This window comes from Heterocephalus glaber, unplaced genomic scaffold (genome assembly GCF_053883595.1).
Source record: "Heterocephalus glaber isolate CG9 unplaced genomic scaffold, H.glaber_assembly_v1.0 deba00001472, whole genome shotgun sequence".
NCBI lineage: Eukaryota > Metazoa > Chordata > Mammalia > Rodentia > Bathyergidae > Heterocephalus > Heterocephalus glaber.
Genome location: NW_028258315.1, coordinates 93592139 through 93607557, shown reverse-complemented (window position 1 = coordinate 93607557; position 15419 = coordinate 93592139). Strand labels below are relative to the sequence as shown.

The following is a 15419-nucleotide window of genomic DNA, read 5'->3' as shown; positions in this document are numbered from 1 at the left end:
TACAAATGGAGTACTCAGCCATAAAGAATGAGAAACTAGAGACATTTATAGCTAAGCGGATGCACACTGAGGCGATACTCTTAAGTGAAATAAATAGGACACACATGTGTAAATACCAAATAGTTTCTCTGGCATGAGAAACTAAAAGTGTAAATAAGGACTAAAATGTATAATAGATAATGTGAAATAGGAAGAAAAGGGGCAAAAGGGAAGGAGAAGTGGGAGGGGTAGGGGAAAGGAAAGAAGGGAATGGAATTAATATGAGAAAATGAAAAAAATGGAAACAAAGTCTTTGTAAATAGAGAGGGATGGAGGGGTTAGAGAGGGCAGAGGAATGGGGAAAAAATTGAACCAAGAGAGACTATGTAAAGGTGCAAATTCCCAATGATGAATGTCATCATATTATATACCTAAAACGTACCAATAAAATATTATTGAAAATATCTGAAACAAAAAATGCTCAAGCTTTCCTTCCAACTGGACATCTGAATTTAAAATTTATTTTTAAAAATATTATTCAGTGTATTATTCTATTTTTTAAATTTTTAGAAGAAAAATTCAAATAATAAAATTACCTCGTTAACATTTTACTTTATAACTTAATGACCCAATACTGTTGTTTCTATCAAATAAAGCACATATTTCATTAAAAAAAGAAAAAGAAAATGGAAAGATGCCCCCTGCTCCTGGGTAGGCAGAATCAGTATTGTCAAAATGGCCATATTCCCAAAACTGTTATCTTCAATGCAATCCCAATCAAAATGTTGACAGTATACTTTACAGAACTAGAGAAAACGTGCTCTTTTTATCAGCCTGCTTGGCAGCTGCTCTAGCAAAGGCCTAAATTATCTCAAGAAACACACACACACACACACACACACACACACACAGCCTCAAAGAGCTCAGCCTCTGGCCAACAAACGCAACTAATGGATACCTGTCAACCACACTTGCATGAAGGACAATGGCACTGATGGTCAGAATTAGAGCACAGGACCACCCCGGGGTTGCTGGGCCTTCTTAGCACCTCCTCTCTGCATCTCTAGGATGCAGGATTTCAGGCCATGCCTAGAGGCTACCCCTTAAAACTAATGCCCCAGTCGATTCCTGGACCTGCTCTCCTGTTAGAGATGTGCGTTCCACTGCATGCACACATACACACACACACACACTGCTTAGTATCTTTAGGGAGGTAGGCGAGTCACCTGCTATTCCCTTGCATTTATCTGAGGCAACCGTCAACTTTCACCTTTCTGACCTCCAACATCCATGTCAGGGTCCATTACTTTGTGACTGGGTTTGGAGGGAATTTGTGTTTGGTTGGAGTTTGTTTTTGTTTCAGTTTTATTTTTTGTCTTTGGGAGAAGGAAGGAAATCATATTTATTTATTTATTTACTGCATACGCTGGGAGACAAACCGCTGTAGGAGATAGCTCTGCAACACTGAAGAATTTTAGTGAGTAGCCAATTTTGAATTGGCACTGGAAGGCTTGCTCTACGAGGCACATAGTGACATGTCCAAGAGGACAGACACCCTTTCTTGTCTCTGTGTCCCTAAAACCCAGTCCAGGGCTGAGCAAAGAACAATGCTCAATAAATACTTGTGAAATCAGTGACATTTTGTAAACCTTAAATAAAGGTAGCACAGAGGTTTGAAAGTAGGGATAAGACACTTTCAGGATGATTATGTAAGAAGCAAGAAGATGCTAAAAATATAATTTGGAAATAAAGTTTTATATCAGGAAAATTCTTTTAATGTTTTAGAAGACAAAAAAATGCTGTAATTTTCATATTTTTACCAGTTCCAAATCTAAGTGTGCATTGCTTATGATTTTATTGTAATTACTGACAGTCACATAGACTTGCTCAGTGCCATTTAATCTCATAGGTATTCACTTTTATATTAGAATTATACTTAGCTATTAGATTTTTAATCAAGAAATGATCACTCTTCTCATGAATACTGATTTTCATGCCATAAATTGTCAAATACGTGAAAAAATATTATTTTGAATGTTAAGTCATTTCTCAGGAAAAAATGGATATTTTCTCCACTGTATTTTTAGCTTTTGCTTCATTTGGCGCTGTGTGCTCTCGCAGGGGCATCATGCTGACTGAGGCAGAGAAGGGGCAGAGAGCAGAGGAGAGACTGAGGAACGAGTCCTCCCCTGCTTCTCCAGCGCAGCCTGTAAGTGATCAGCTCCCCAGTCTTCCACTGGCCCTTCTCTCTCCCTGGAATCCCTGTCCCCAGCTCTGCATGGGACCAGCCTGTTCCCATCTTTCAGGATTTTGCTTCAGTGTCCTCTGCAGAGAGGCCTTGCCTGGCCACCCAAAGAGACCTGCGGTCTGACACTTTCACTGCTGCGTTTGTCTTGCTGTAGTCTGCGGACTTGTCCCCTTTACTACAGCCGAAGCTCCATGACGTTAGGGTCTGATCTGTCTTCTCTCCAGCTCCCACCCTAAGCTCAAAGCAGGCACTCGAATACCTGCGTGTAGGACCCACCACTTGTAACTGTACAACCCTTAACTCCACACAGCCTGAAGAATCGGCACACAGCCTCTTCTAGCCTCCTGTGCTTCAGGAATGCAGGAGGCAATTATGCACCATCTTTCAGACTCACTGGCCATTTCTTTCCACTCCTGTAGCGACAGGACCATTACATGTAGGGAGTTGCTGGTCCCCTAGGGAGTGAGAGACCCCATGAGAGGCCCAGCTGTCTGTTGGCTCAGTAGAGACAGAGATGTGAGGCCACCCTTGGCGATCCAGTCCTCTCTAAGTCATCTAACACCCCGAATTGCAGCGAGACAGAATTATGGGAAATAATACATGTTTGTTTTCAGTTTTGTTACATTTTGTTAGCAAAGCCCAATGAGTACAGTGATTCTGGGGAAATTAGTTTATTTCTTTAAGCCTCAATCTTTTAATCTGCAGAAAAAAGATAATAGTATCAGTTTTGCCCACCTGCACATTGCAAGTGTTGCGTACATTTTCATTTACTTCTTCCAGGCCTCTTTAAAGATGAAGACTGTTCTGTTATTGTTTTCTGCTTTATTTTTGTTGATATACTATCATGCTACCTAACAACTATAACGTGAAACTATTGCCTCATTGGAAATTTCTTAAGTTTGTCATGGACCGAATGTGTGCAGCACCCCAAGCTTCCTATGGTGAAATCCAATCCCCACTGCAATGCTGCTCGGAAGTGAGACCTCTGAGAGGGAGCTGTCAGATGGAACTAGTGCCCACAAAGGACCAGCTTGCTCTCCTCCCCTTGTGAGGACGCCAGACAGCCACTAGTCCGCAACCCAGCAGAGGGAGCTTACAAAAGCCAACTCTGCGCCCACCCTCACCACCCCCCAAAACTGCACAAAATAAATGTCTGTCCTTTATAAGCCACTCTGTGTGATGTTTTACAGCAGCTCGTACTTAGACAGGGTGTTCACAGCTTGTCTGTTCTCAGCTTTTAAACTAATTTCCCCACAAGAGTCACATCGAGGCACCCACCTCCGTCCTGCCCCAAACGGAAGATGGCTTTTCCGGAGCATTCAGGCATCTCCACGAAACTACTTCAGTGAGAAATAAGAACAAGTCTCCCAGTGGACCAAACAGGAAAATTCTGGCTGATCTAATATGAAGACTTCCTTTCTGCAGTCAGGCTGAGGGATACTCACGGAGGACCTCCATGGTCCCTGACAAAGCCCTGTGTTGTTCATATCACGTGTATGAAACAAGGAACCTCCTGTTGGTGATCAGCCCAGGTAACCCCAGAACAAAGGGGGTGTTACCCAAATCACTCAAGGCAGCTCCTCCCTGGGATGAGGTCTGCATTATCCCCCAAACAGATCCTACACAGGTAGCAGCTATGTTCACAGGTCCCTGTTAGTCAGGGGTGCAGAGGCCGGAGGCCGGGGCCAAAGGTCACAGCTACAGCATGGACTGGGCTCCGACTTCCTGCTGTGCTTCTAGTGACTCATGTCTTCCAGGGTTCCTCATGGAGGACTAGCGCTTCTAGCGTAGGGTATAATCTCAGAGACTCCTAGAAAGTGCTTCCTGAGGCTTGCAGTTGCAAGGAAGCAATCAACTACTGCCCAGAAAAGAAGAAAGGGTGATGATCCCCTGTGAGGGAGAGAAAACTGAAGGCTTCATCACAAAGACTGAAAGAGCTGAGATTTTTGCTGGTGTGTCTTTGTCCTTAAGATCAGAGGTAACAGGGATGATGATACAAAAATAGATACACTTCATATTCATGAGTTGGTGAGCCATTTCCTTGGCCTTCACTAAATCATTTTCACTTCTCCTTCTCTTCTTTCTTAGCAACTTGTTTTGCATTCCAGCCATGCTATCTTCTTTGACCTACTTTTCTTACTTTGCAAGAAAGGAAAATCTCTGCAGGAACTAGACTCAATATCAAAGTTTCAACTAATTATCTAGTTGCCCAAACCATAGTTACAACCTCCAATTTTTGTAGCAGCTCTTTGAGAAAAAAATCCAGCCTCTTTTCTTTGGATTTATATCTTCTTGTCATTCTATATAATTTGTGGAATTTTGTTGGTGAATCCAGTACAATGGAAACAGATGACAATGGATTTACTCAGTAACTGCTTTTCTCAGTTCTCTATAGAGAAAAACTTCTCCCAAAGTACTGGCATGTTTGCCTTGGGACTCAAATCCAATGGCACAACTCATACTATCATACGTAAGGTTCTTACATGGCTACTTACTTGGACGACAGATAGACATGCTGAATATTTGCCTTGATATCTTTATCTAAGGCAGCTTACAATAAAGATATATGAGATAATGCATAAAATAACATAGAAAAGAGGATATAAAAACCAAGCTGAGGGAGTGGAACATAAATATTACAATTACTTTGGTTAATATAGAAGGGTAAGTTTTAACTTTGTCTCTGACAACCCAAGAAATATTGTGACCTGTTGGGAGGGATTTGGATTCAAACTGACAGGATTTGGATCCCAGGAACATCATTTAGTGGGAACATTTAGGCAAACTGTCAACTCTTCCTGAGTTTCAGCTTTCTCTACTCCAAGGGTAATTATAAGCACCTGTTCTAGTGCACTTGCTGCCTTACTCTACTAAAAAAAACGGCACTTGCCAGAGTCCCAGTGCTCTTTGTCCACTAGAGGCAGAAAGCACCCTGGCCCTCCTCTTCCAAATTACCTTTGTGTCTTTGTTCTTTCAGCCTCATCATTCCTGGGCTGGAATAAACTCATAGGCTGCTTCCTACAAAAATACATGTCTGACTTTGTGCCAGACATCATTCTAAGCACTCTACATATATTACTTTAATTCTAATGAGGACCCTATGAAGTAAGTTACTCCTGTTCCAGTTTCAGTAATTTGAAAACTAAGGCACAAAAATGGTCAGCAAGATGCTCCAGGCCATAAACTAGTAGGGGTAGAGTCAGAATTTGAAGTGTGGGGTCTGGCTTTAGAGTTCTCATTCTTAACTACTCTACTATACAATGTCTATGATAGCAGTTCAAACGAGAAAGCACCAAAATAGAAAGCGAACAGGTGATGTTCCCAATATTGTCATCTGCCTCCTGGAAACCAAAGCAAAACACAAAGTATATGGAAAGATTCCATTCTCCCTCTATTCTATACAACACCAATTTTAAAATGTTAGCAATAACTCTGTTTAAAGAAAATTTTATCCTGAATCTTATATAAAGAGACCCAAAAGAGAATATAGAGTACTTTAGACTGCGAATACCCTCCCTTCCTTATAGGTAGATGCCCTGAAGTAGATGTGGTCATTTTGGGTTCTGCAGGACACTGAAACTATCTCACTAGACCTTCATCTGGAGAACCATAAAATAGGCAATGCCTCCAACACATCTGAAAGATGCACATATATTATCAGGCCATTTTTTTTATAAAGGCCCCTCAGTAAGGCCAAGGACAGGCCATTCAACCATAACTCAAAGACCTCTCTACAGACATCTGAGCTGCCACATTCAGGCAGGCGTGTGCTTGGCCGAGCAGGGATCTTGGGAAGTACCTGTTCACCTCTCCGAGTGAGGAGCTGTAGGACAGCCTCCCGAGATGCTTGCTTGCCAGAGTCTTGACCTAGTAAAGCTGCAGCTTTGAGCAAATGCGGGGGGGGGGGGGCAATGCCACTGGAGATCTGAACCAACATGGCCCCAAGAAGACTCTTGGGGATGTAGAAGAGGGTCAGGCACCAACATCTTTCTTTTTCCAGGATGCAGTTGTGTTGGTGAGCTGCACTGAAGGTGGACTGCTCCATATCTGCAACACCACTTACTGGAAATTCTCTTTCTCTACTTCTCCACCCACAGTATATCCCATGAGAGGTTCATTAGCTCTGCTGGGTGCCTGTTAAACAACTTGCTTCCATCAAAGTCTACCATTGCTTAAATGACATTAGGGGATAAGATTGGGGAATTCGAAGAAAAGGGAATTTCACTATTCCCTACTTGTGTTTAAGCAAGAAACTCTCACCAGCAAGGGGATAATTCAAGTCAGCACCATCTGAAGGAATCAAGAGCTAAGGCCAAGAGCAGCCCAGAGACAGCTGTGACACTGAACTGCTGGGTTTAAGCATCTCCCGTGATGGATCAGAAGTCTACATTATGCACTTGAGGGGTTTTCTACAGTACTAAGGGTAAGAGCGATTAATTTTCACTCCAAACTTACAAAATCTTGGATTTCAGCATGTCTATGTCCAAAGAATTATAGGGGAAAGAGGATGAGTCAGCTCTTTCAGGAAATTATTCAAGGGAAATGGGAACAGCTGTACTTTATGCTAATCTGGACAATGTGATCAGTGACACTGCTAAACAGTATGCCTTAAAAATATTGCCAGTTCAAAAGGGAAAGCAGCATTTCTTCTAATCTCTCCCAATCCCACTTCAACACACAAACTCACAAACACACACAGCCTACTGTGGTCAATTAGGTACAAAATATTAGGAGAACATGGGGGTTTAAAAGTTGCTATATATTTTGAATTGACAGAAAAAAGTAACTTATTAAAAAATATGCTGGCAAGCATGGGCCACCCATTAAAATCTGCTTTGCACCTTAATGCAAGTTGAGCCCAGCTTAATATAATGGTTGGCCCACTATGCACTCAGTAAATCTTTGTTGAATAAGTGAATTAATGAATAAATGAGTTCATTTGTTAGGCAAAAACCTAGCATAAGTGTCAGTCAGCTTTTCTTTGCTGTGACAAAATACCTGATGTAAATATTTTAAAGGAGCAAAGGTTCATTTCAGCTCATGGTTTCTGAGATTTCAGTCCATGGTCAGCTGGCTTCATTGCTTTCAGGCCTGTGGAAAGGCAGAAACATCGTGGAAGAAGTGCTGGTGGAGGAAAACTGCTCACCTCATGGCAGCCAGGAAGCACTGAGAGAGGAAGAGCAGAGAGGAAGGGGCTGGTAACCAGGTAACCATCTCCAAGGTTAAGACCCCATGATCTGCTCCCTTCAACTGAGCCTCACATCCTGTTCCCATCACCTCCCAATGATGCCATCAAGTTATGATTTCATCAGTGGATCCTTCCACCAATGAAGTTCGAGCCCCAGTGATCCAAACACTCCCCAAAAGTCTGTCAGCAACTCTGCCTTCAACACAGTGAGCCTTTGAGGGATATACCATATTGAAACTAGAATGTATATAAATTAAAGACAAAAATGAATTCATGCAATCTCTAGAAAAGGAAACTAGTTCTTAACTGTGGTAAGAAAAATAATTTGGTCTGACGCTTTCTCCTAATTATGCTAGGTATATATTTTGAGGATAATAATGCAGAATTTTAAGCTTTAAAAATATAGAATATAAAAGAAAATGCCTTCATAAAATGTCACTGACAAAATACATTAAAAACTTGGATTAAAGTACCGGGCACTTGCTTCTCAAAATAATACCCTTTAAATGTTAACATAGAACTATGTTGTGATTTTCAGTAGGTGAACTGGCTCCAGTGACTATCATTGTCTGTCTTTTCTCTCCACTTGCCCCCCATTGTGTGACATTTAAAGAGAATCGAACTAAGAGTTTCTATCAAAAGTGTGAGACACAACTGTAAGAGAAAATTTCTGTTATACCACATCACACTTGTTGCTTGCACCTTCTTTATACTTAGGTATATCCTTCTATTCACAAGTCTTTTTTAACTTAGTGGATATGCCAACAAATATTTACCGAGCCCCACCATGTGGCAGGCACTGTGCTGGGCATGAGAGATGGAACAGGAAATACTTCTCCCACAAGATGGAGGATGTGAAGTAAGCAGATACTAAATGATCGCACAATTAAGTCACTGAGGTTATATTTAGCACCATGAAGTCAAGTATAGGTTCTTTCTAAGTAACAGGGCCACATGATGATGGAAAATGGACTTGATCCTTGAGTTACACCCAACTCCTAAAGGATTTCCACTGAAAATGACCTGATCAGACCTAATTTAATAAAAGTTGATCCTGGCTGAGTTGAGGACAGAGGATCTCAGTGAGTGAAGGACTGATGCTGAGTGGTCAGTGAAGAGTCCACAGAAGTATTACTTCCACTCACGCCCCTGTTAGGTGAAGGGGGATCATGGCATGGTCTAGAGGAGCAGCACTGGAGATGACCAGAGTGGAACAACAACCAAGCCTGCTGGCTACACCATCCTCTGTGCTTAATCAATGTCACTTATTGATTGGTTCACTCATCACAAATCCCAGAAGCAGGACACTATTATCATCCCAATTTAATTGTCAAAGAAACCACAAAGCAGTGCAGAAACCTGCAAGGCACGGTCACGGGTCCTGTAGTAATACAAACTCAGACATTCAGTCCCAGGCTTCAAGCTGGTAACCACTCCACAAGCTTAAGTTGAACTAGAGTTTTTTGAGGTTGCCTGACCAGCTAGCTGGTTTTCCACAGGTTCATCAATTTATTCATTCAGTCTTTCTATTGCCAAAGGGTTAACTGTTTTCTCATGGGTCAGTCAAGGGAGCACCTTCCATGGGAATTCTCTCTGCATTGCTCTTATTTCCTGTGCTCTTCCTAGCCTCACAAATGAATGTGTCTTGAAATTGTAAGCATTGATCTGTACTGAAAATTAGCCATGGAATTTCTTTACATGCAGTTCCTCTCAGCACAAACCGAGGGTTGGGAATTAGAGCTCAGCTATGCATTCTGGTGCCTCCACTTGAAATGGTCTGTTAATGTGCAGAACAAATACAACCCGTCAGTCCTGAGCAGTGGGTGTAGGCTGAAGAAAACTGTTAATTTATAGGATCACTTCACTGTGGAAGCCTGAGCCAGCAATGTCAGTTGAAGAGTCGTGACCCTCTTACTGAATTTGCTGTTTTGGGCCATGTCCCATTGCTGTGGACTTGGTGACCAGGAGCTGGTCAGGTGACCACCTGGTCAGGTCAGGTGTTTGCAGACACAGGTGGTCAGGAGACCCACAGGGCCAGTCAGGTCTGGAATGTTCCCGATAGAATTAGGGGATGAGTGTTAGAGGGGTCTTCTGGCCAGAGAGGAAGGACAGGAGAGAGAAAAATCAAGGTTTCAGGCAGTCAGGGATATCTTGCAACCCATTATGGAGGCTCATCGCTGAAAGGGGCAGGGTCAGAGCCAGGAAAATGGTTAGGACTTGAGGGGGACTTTTGAAAACAGAGTGTCCTAGGCAAAGTTTTCTGACAGGCCCGAGGTACAAGAATAGCATAAACTCTTGCTTTAGCTGCTGCAGTGCCGCTGAAGCTTGGTTACATCGCACACAGTCACTTGTTAAAGTAGGCATCACTTTTCCGTGTCTGAAACCATGCAATGATTTTGAGATTCACAAATGATTCTCTACCCTGGGAAGAACTCACAGGCTAGGTGGGGGGAGTACACCTTTCTGAAAGCTGAAGCACTCTACAAAGGCAAAACTGGAAGCAAAACAGACTTGGTTCTCACAGCCACCTCCCACCTGCCCTAGGTCAGGATGACTCTCAGACTACTCCAGGCTCAGCGGCCCTCGCTCGAATGTGAGAAGGATGTGGATGCCAGGGCCTGAGCATTTCCCAGCTGCTGCAACCATGCCTATTACCACGAAATGAAGTCAGAGCCAAAGCCACTCTCCCAGTCGAATGAACTCTGCCTCTGGAGGGGGCAGGATTGTCAGTAGCTCCCCATTCTTGGTCACCAAGGCAACGAAGGGTCCTGCCACCCCTGCCTGCCTCTCTGTGTTATCACAACGGACCCGATAAAGTCACCAGCAGAGCTAAGGACCCTGTGTTCCAGCAATGGGGCCTTAAGAGAGGTTCACCCCTGGGGAAGGGTCTTGGGGTCCAAACAGTAGCCACCCTAAGTATTAGAAATGGAAGGGGCTGTGTGGTCCAGTATCCTGAAGCCCAAGTAGAGAACGTATATGAAGCAGAGTTAGATTAGAACCCAGCTCCCAAACCATGTCGTCTTCATGAGTGAAACCACAGAGCAGAAACCGTGGCAGCTCAAGTAACAAAGCCCTTGTTCGGGAGGTATCTCATAAGTCTTAATCTATTCTTGCCCACCACCCCTACCAATTCCATTTTCCAACCAAAAGCCAGCATGACCTTCAAAGACCATGTCACTCACCTGCTCAAAACTCCCAATGTCTTTCCAGATCACTTAGAATAAAATCTAGGTTGCTCGCCATGCACCACATGCAGGCCCCTGGCCAGTTCCTGCCCCTGCTCCCTCCTGGCTTTGCCATCCCCCGACACACGGGGCTGATCCTCCTCAGGGCTCCACACACTCGTCCTGAGGGCAGCTTTCCCATGAGTCATTCGCCATCACCTCCTTGGAGAAGCCACCCTTGTAGCCTTCTCTCTGCCGCTTCATTCCCCATTACTAGATCTTATTTTCCTCTCTTTTTTGTTCCCCCAGTGATTGAAACCAGGGGCATTCTACTAAGCCACATCCAACCCCCCACCCCCATCCCAGCCTGTCCCTCTCTAAGACAGGCCAGTCTTGAACTGGTGACCCTCCTGCCTCAGCCACCTGAATTGCTATGATCACGGCTATGTGACACCACACCTGACTATGAGACTCTGTATTTCTCCTCTGTGCGGCAGGGATTATCTTACGGATTGGTTTACTGCACGTCTCCCTTTGCTACTATGTGAGTCCTGTGAGGGCAGGAGTTAAAGCTCATTCACACTAAATCTTAGCAGCTGAAATGAAGCCTGGCAAAGAAGGCGCTTAAACATTTGTGGAATAAATGTATAATAAGACGACCACACTCCTCCTCCAGAATGTATGTCACAATCAAGTTTCAGTTGACAAGTGCTGCAAACAGGCCATGTAGAGAGCAAGAATGAGAAACTGTTCATGCAGTTGTTTTGATAAAAACTAAAATACGTACTTATCAACCCCCATCTTATACATGTTTAACTCCACACTCTGCACAAAGAAAATTGTTGCTGCCAAAGTTACAGAAATGTGGTTTTGATTTATAATAAAGCGGAAAAAGTTCTAATAGGTTGTTAAATCTTATTTATTTCTGGGACTTCACTGAATTTTCCCGCTCATGAAATTATTATTTAAAGTTCTAGTTAGCGAACTAATGTCAATAATTTAAATGAATTTCTTTATCTACAATTATCTTAGATTAGAAGGCAATAAAACAGTTGGAATTACTTCTAACAAATTACACGTCTTTCCCTTCATGTGCTCTACTGTTAGCAGTAGAGAAAGTTACTGCTGTAATTTCACATTTAAAGTGAAAGTATTTGGTTTAGAGAGAATTGTACAGATTTTTTAAATTCACATATTCCTCTTATATACCTTAGAGTAATAAAAATACCAGGAGGTCAGGATTTCCTAATAAGGGATATTCAGTCACTCTCAGTGTATTTGGATCTTGTTTTAAAAAAATTGGTTTGGGGAGAAAACATCCCAGAGAAAGAAGCTGAACTTTAGGGAGATAAACAAATTAATGCATAATGCATTTTAAGCTCACGAGTAGCTAATGAGGTTCTTAACCTGTAGAAGTATTGGGCATATTTTTATAGAGAATGTGGGGTTTTCCGAGTATCTTGGAAATGCAAAGGCAGTTGCAGAAGAGGTTTAGTGATTAAAAAGGAAAAACAGTTTTTTGGGTTTTTTGGTACCGGGGATCAAACTCAGGACCTTGCTCTTGCGAGGCAGGTGCCAGAACCACTGAGCTAAATCCCTGGCCCCAAGAAAAACAGTTTTATGCATCCCTGATAAAAAAATTATTCACACCTGAAATTTTAACTGGTGGATGACTTAGTCAAAGTGGAAGCTAATACTAAAATATTAAAGGCAACAGTTGCAAAGTTTGATGTATCATTAGGCTTCAAATCGTGTTCCGGAAATAGCAAAAATTAATGACTACTAGTCTCTGTGCAAACGCAGAGGGAAAAAAAAAACTTGAAAAGCTGATTTATCTTCTATGAAAAAGTGGAGCAGATTAGACATACTTTATTTACTTTGAAGATAATGACACTGATCCTTTGGAATTTAGAACTAGAATACATTAAAGCAAACCATGAATATAAAACAAGAGAACAAATTAGATTAAAACAGGGCTCTTGTTTGGACACCCAACACCCAACAGCTGTTGGTAGACACACAATTTCTTCTGTTAATAAGAACCTAAACCCCTGAATTACCAGAGCCATCCCACCCTCAGAGTGAAAGCCACGTGGAGAGCATAGTAAAGTCACAGAATCCACTACGTGGATAACAGGCTAACTTAACAGGAAAATGAATGTCACCAGTATGCATTCAAGTCTGGAACCTGAACTAGCCTATCCAGAATCAACCTTTCACAACACTCAGCATATACTATTCTGAGTCAGAGGCAAAAGGTGATTTATTTTCAGATACAGTATCTCTCAACGCAAAATCTTGCAGGAACACAAACATCACTCAATTATAACAGAATCTGATCCTAAAATTTGGATTAATAAGACCTTAAGTTGCTTAAGCCTCAAAAAACTCTAAGAAGTAGGCACTAATATTACTCTCATCTTTCAGACAAGGAAAACAAGGTGCAGCACATGGAATTTTTCCCAAGGACAGGCAGCTGGTACCTGGCGAAGTTGTATCTGAACCCAGGTAGCCTGGCTGCCTCCTCCCTAAGCTTCCCAGGAAGGACTCTGCCTCTTCTGTGGAGATTAGGATTTGACTGCTTTGTTTCCACACGAATAGACTTGGGCATCTCATGTGAATACCGTGGAACCGTGATGCACGTCCCAGGCATAGGGCCTGGAGGGTCCTGGCTCTGACGGAAGCTGTGCACACCCACAGATGCCCACGCCGGTGCTCACCAGGCCCCCTGCGGAGCTCTGGCCCTCAAACAATGCATCCCCGATAAAAGTTTAATATATTAATCACATTTTACATTTTTAAAATATAGATTTTTTTTTTTGGTTAGAAATCTGTTTGGTTTCATGCACATGCACTGAATTTGAACCTGAGACTTACAGGGTCAGATGTATGTGTACCTTGAGATTGCTTCTGTACAAAGAATCTTAGAAATCTTAACGATTCAGGTAGCACTTCAATAAATACAGCCAAAGCCTCCATATTACAGGAAAAACTGACCTGTAATTTAGAGTGTGGCCCGCACGTTAGCACACAGATGACACTACTGGAATCGGAATCTGAACTCTTTTTGGTGTGTTATACGTCATCTAAGTCCTATGTAGTGACAGTGTTTCAAATGCCCTTCGGTTGCTTTTGACCACTGCAACTCAAAAGTCCACTGCAACATACAAACTAAGCAGGTCTTCTAATCTAGACGGAGATAAACTGGAATAACGTCAGTATACGTTTTGAAATATTTTTTGCTGGGGCAACTGGGAACAAAATAACTGTGTTAATAGCATGCACAAAAGAGGTAATGCCCTGCCCGACACTCTTCCTAGAATGTTTTCGCTTTTATAGCTGTAGTAACTCCGGTCCTTCCCCTGCTCCTGTGCTTGGTCCCTTACGTAATTCTGAGAGGACAGAGCTTATTCACCATAGCTACTGACTTTGACAAATCACCTCGGCACCATGGAATGCAAAAGGAAAATGTAAGGAGAAATGCAATACCTTCTGGGATAGTACTCTGAGGTCACCCGAGGAAGACCTGTATTTAAATATGGCCAGAGCCGGGGAATCGCAGAAGGGCCAGGATCAGTTTCAGCTCCACCCAGTGGCTGCTGGTGGTAGCGTCTGTCTGCCACTGTCCGGAGGACTGTCCTCACGTAGGCCACTCCACACAGGCTTCCGGCTACCCACTACCTCGGGCTTGTTCATTTTACCACTTGCGTAACGCTAAAACCGCGCTAAGAGCAGGACACTGTCCAGTGGTCCCGCTGCAGGTGAGTTTTTACACAGCCGCTTATACTTACATTAGCACGTAGCCGACAGGATCTTCCTGGATCCCTCTACACTTCACGAATATCAGAGAAAAACCGGTGTGTTCAGGGTCAAAATATCAATTCAAGTCCTAACCAGTCCACTCGTTAACTCTGTGACCTTGCACATTCCCCAAAGTCATAACCCCTGCTCATCTGCCTTCCTGGGAAGACAGAACAATCTGATAACTAATAATGTACTGAAAGTAAGAGATTATATTTTTCAGTATTAGAGCGGCCATTTAAAAAGTACTAATTATAAAATAATTTAAAATAAGCCCTATACTATGGTTTGGCTACAGTTTAGATACGGCTCGTGGTCTGGAAGCCTGGCAATGGTAAGAGGTGGTGGGAGGTGGTGGGATTTGTAAGAGGCAGATCCTGGCGGGAGGCCCTTGAGGTGCTTCACCGAGAAGAGATTCAGGCAGTGTTCCTGAAACCTAAAGTAATTCTCAGGAGAGTCGAGTTGTTATAAAAGAGTGAGCCTGGTTGCTCCCCACACCCTGGCTTCCTTCCTACCACGTAAACTTCTGTCCACACACACTCCTGTCGTGACATCATCTCTCACGGGGTTCTCGCCAGAGTCTAGTTGATGTTGGCATCATATCCTTGAGCCTCCAAACTGTGAGCTAAATAAACCTCCTTTTGTAAAAGTACCACCTAGCCTCAGGAGCTTCATTATCGTAACAGAACATGAACTAATACCCCCCACATATAGTTTTCCGTATTAACATTGAGGCGCTGCGTAGCACTCTGGTAAGAGCCTCATGACAGTATGCTCCTGCATCCTGAACATGCTCTGCTACCTTCAGATTTTACATGCCCTGTGCATGTATAATCATGCCCAGCTCAAATTACTGGGGACAAATTTTATTTTCAGAGTGATTAGCAGTTGTTTTTCTCCCTAACACTAGTATTTAGCTGAGCTAGACAAAAATCTTCTCAGGAAAAGAAATTTCCTTAAAACACTATTCATTACTTTCAAAAATAGCCATAGTCCGCTTTAAAACTGAGTTAATGATGTATTTTCCTAAGCAGAATTC

The 15419-nt window shown here is 42.8% G+C and overlaps 1 protein-coding gene across 3 annotated transcripts in view; it reads right to left on the bottom strand.

Annotated features, from left to right (window-relative positions):
- LOC110345707 (uncharacterized) overlaps nt 1-15419 on the bottom strand; it is a 410594-nt gene that overhangs the window by 384151 nt on the left and 11024 nt on the right. The gene's annotated exons all lie outside the window — the stretch shown is intronic.